Source organism: Nematolebias whitei, chromosome 2 (assembly GCF_014905685.2).
Source record: "Nematolebias whitei isolate Nwh7 chromosome 2, NemWhi1, whole genome shotgun sequence".
Classification (NCBI taxonomy): Eukaryota; Metazoa; Chordata; class Actinopteri; order Cyprinodontiformes; family Rivulidae; genus Nematolebias; species Nematolebias whitei.
Genome location: NC_056499.1, coordinates 10,782,615 through 10,786,096, shown reverse-complemented (window position 1 = coordinate 10,786,096; position 3,482 = coordinate 10,782,615). Strand labels below are relative to the sequence as shown.

Genomic DNA, 3,482 nt, shown 5'->3' with positions numbered 1-3,482 from the left:
TATATATATATATATATATATATATATATATATATATATATATATATTTATATATATACTGAAAGACACGATTACTTACTACTACTAGTACTAGTAGACTTATTTTCCTCCAGCATCATCCTATCAACTCTATGTTCCATTTAATATTTATCCATAAATATTGCTTTATTAGGGGCATGAGTTAGTGTCAAAGTAATCCAATATTTTGAAAACAAATATTAGAGAATGTGCTGCTGAGCGAGTCAGGAGGGTCATTCTGTCCATGCTCCAGGGCATCTATATTTGTATGAATGTGGATTTAAGCATGGACTAAAAAAGACAAAGCATATAAAGGTGAACCACAGCACAGTCAACAACTCACAATTAATTAAAAGAAAAATTGAATGTTAAATAAGAATTTGATGCATTTCTCTATTCAAGGTAAAGAGGAAATTGGTGCTAAATGCATCATTACTCCAGAAAAGAATTCCTTCTTTCCGTCTGAAAAAGGAAAAAGCACTTCAAACTCCCTATATGGTCAGTCTGTGTGGATGTGCTGTGGCAACAAACTGAGTTAATGAAGTATCAGATGAGCATTCCTCGTTAATATCAGCCACTCATGCATTTCAGGAAGCTGTTTCTGCTTTCAGGGGGAACTAAGCCTCTTCACTTCATTTGGTGACTAAAATGTGCAACTGCTTTTTTTGTTTGTTTGTTTTTCAGAAGAGAGATATAAAATTAATCATTTCTCTTCTGTAAATAATCAAGAGGCAAATGAGGGAAGTAGTTATTTTTCATTTGCCTCTTGATTTGTTACAGAATTGCCACGTACTGAAAAGGCCTTCTATATTTGCATTCATACTTTGCACAATACTATCTACAAAAGGTTGCTCCGACTTATGCTTATTATTTTCTTTTTCTTGGTTTTTGTTCAAGAATGAGAACACAAAAACCAAGAGGAGAGCCAAATCTCATTTCAGACAGGAAAGCAAACATGGAACAATGAAAATTTGGAAAAATAAAAACAGAACAGCGATAAGTATGTATATGCCCTCATCTGCAGTTAAACGATATACCACTGAGCTATAAGCCATGTTCACTGTGAGCTCTTTACCTTGACTCTGTCCTACTAAAATCAGCACATCTCTACAGTCTACATTGGTTTATCTCACACATTTCTTTGTTGTTTTTAAGAACCTAATCTTTTGAGGTTTCAAGCGAGACGAGTCAAGCAGGAGATTTAAGTCCACAACCGCCTAGAGTCGAAGATAGTCATAATAACTTCAAGTCAATTAAAGGTTCTTTATTATCATTAACAATAGATGTGCAATACCAATATAAAAATGGCATAAGAAAACAATATCAAAATTTAACAACAGTCATTTCACCTCTTACTGTATGTATTCTTGCAAAATACATCAAGAAAAACTAATAAAATAAAAAAAATAAAAAGTCAACAAGCTCTACCACTGAGTTACACCCCCATGGCCTGACTCTGCCTTACTCAAATCCATATGTATTAAGTTTGTTTATCTCAACAAATTTTTCATCAATTTTTAGGACCTATTACTTTGAGGCTCCAAGTGAGAAGAGGGAATTTGGAAATGTGAGTCTACAAGTGACATGAGTCAAAAATATTTGTGGTAAAACTCACCAAAAGAAAAATGTTATAATAAAAAAATATTGGGGTTTAAGAACAGGTGTTTCACCACTTTTGTAATAATTCATGCAAACAACTTCAAGAAGAACTCCCGGAAAGACTTGAAGATACAAAACATGATCAACAATTGTTCTCTTGCAAAAAGTAAAGGGGCATTCAGAATTGAAAATGAGAGCTTTGATGTGTAGATTAATGCTCTGGCATTGAGAAATGCACCCAGTGTCATCCTAGAATAATATATTTGTATGTAAAGGGTCAAAAAATTGATTACTGTTTTCCACCTTCAATATGTCAGGGAGCATCCAGAGTTGAACTGGAGACCTGTTGATCTGCAGTCAAACGCTCTACCACTGAGCTATACCCCCATGACATATTGAGCTTGTTTCCTTGACTCCGTCCTGCTCAAATCAGCAAATGTACAGTATATTTGTTTATTGCACACATTTCTTCATCTTCTTTAAAAACAAGTTTTAGAGGTTCCAAGAGAGACGAGTCAAGCAGGAGATTTGCATGCAAGAAAAATACAGAAACAAGGCAGCAAAAGTGAACAAGAAATAAATCTACATATGTTAATAAGACATAAGAAAGAAATTATCAGAATTTAGGAACTGTTTTTTCACCACATTTTTTTTTTTCTTCTGGCAAGATACTTCAAGAAGATCTGGAGGAAAGACTTGAAGATACAAAACATGTTCAACAATTGTTCACTTGGAAAACTAAAGACCACAATCAGAATTGAAAATGAGAACTGTGATGTGTAGATTAATGCTCTGACATTGAGAAACACACCGTGTGTCATTCTAGATTATTATAATTGAAAAAAAGTTGTTATTAGTCGCTTAATTTATTCTTACTTTGTGGCAATTTTGAATGTTTAAAAAGGAAATGAATGCAAAAAGGTTTGTAGTCATTGTCACAGTCTTAGACTTTCAGAACATCAGGGAGCATCCAGAGTTGAACTAGAGACCTGTTGATCTGCAGTCAAACGCTCTACCACTGAGCTATACCCCCATGGCTAATCTGAGCTTTTTACCTCGACTCTGCCTTACTCACATCAGAACGTTAAGTACATATGTTTATCTCACCCATTTCTTCCTCAGTTTTTATGACCTACTCTTGATGTTCCAAGTGACAACAGTGAATTTGTAGATGGTTCTTTGTTGTCATTCACAATACCATATAAAATTGCATAAGAAAAAAATATTTTAATTTAACAACAGTCATTTCACCTCTTTTGTATTCTTCTTGCAAAATACCTCAAGAAAAACTCAATAAATGCCATGAAGATACAAAACATGATCTATAATTGTTCTCTTGCAAAAAAAATAAGGTCACATCCAAAATTAGAATCGAGAGCTTTTGTGTTTATAATTATGCTCTGGCATTGAGAAACGCACCTAGTGTCATCCTAGAATGATATTATAATTTTAAAAAGTAGTTTTTCGTCCATTAAATACCTAATTTTGTCTCAATATTGAATGTTTAAAAAACAAACTGAATCTGTAAAGGTTGACAACCTTGGACTGTTTTCAACTTTCAATAATCCAGGGAGCATCCAGAGTTGAACTGGAGACCTGTTGATCTGCAGTCAAATGCTCTACCACTGAGCTATACCCCCATGATGTCCTGTGTCTTTTTACCTTGACTCTGTCCTAATCAAATCATCATGTCTACAGTATTCATTTGTTTATCTCACACATTTTTCTCTTGTTTTTAATAACCTAATCTTTTGAGGGTCCAAAGACGACGAATCAAGCAGAAGATTTAAGTCGACAACAGACTAGAGTCAGAGATAGTCACAATAACGTCAAGTCAAGTAAAGGTTCTTTGTTGTCATTCACTA

General features: G+C 33.9%; 3 non-coding genes across 3 annotated transcripts; all 3 read right to left on the bottom strand.

Moving 5' to 3' along the window:
• Positions 1-1,932: 1,932 nt before the first annotated feature.
• On the bottom strand, positions 1,933-2,004 carry trnac-gca. Its single transcript has one exon. It is a non-coding gene; the product is annotated as a tRNA-Cys (tRNA).
• A 574-nt stretch (positions 2,005-2,578) lies between these two features.
• trnac-gca lies at positions 2,579-2,650 on the bottom strand. The gene has a single exon. It is a non-coding gene; the product is annotated as a tRNA-Cys (tRNA).
• A 535-nt stretch (positions 2,651-3,185) lies between these two features.
• Positions 3,186-3,257, bottom strand: trnac-gca. Its single transcript has one exon. It is a non-coding gene; the product is annotated as a tRNA-Cys (tRNA).
• Between the last annotated feature and the right edge of the window lie 225 nt (positions 3,258-3,482).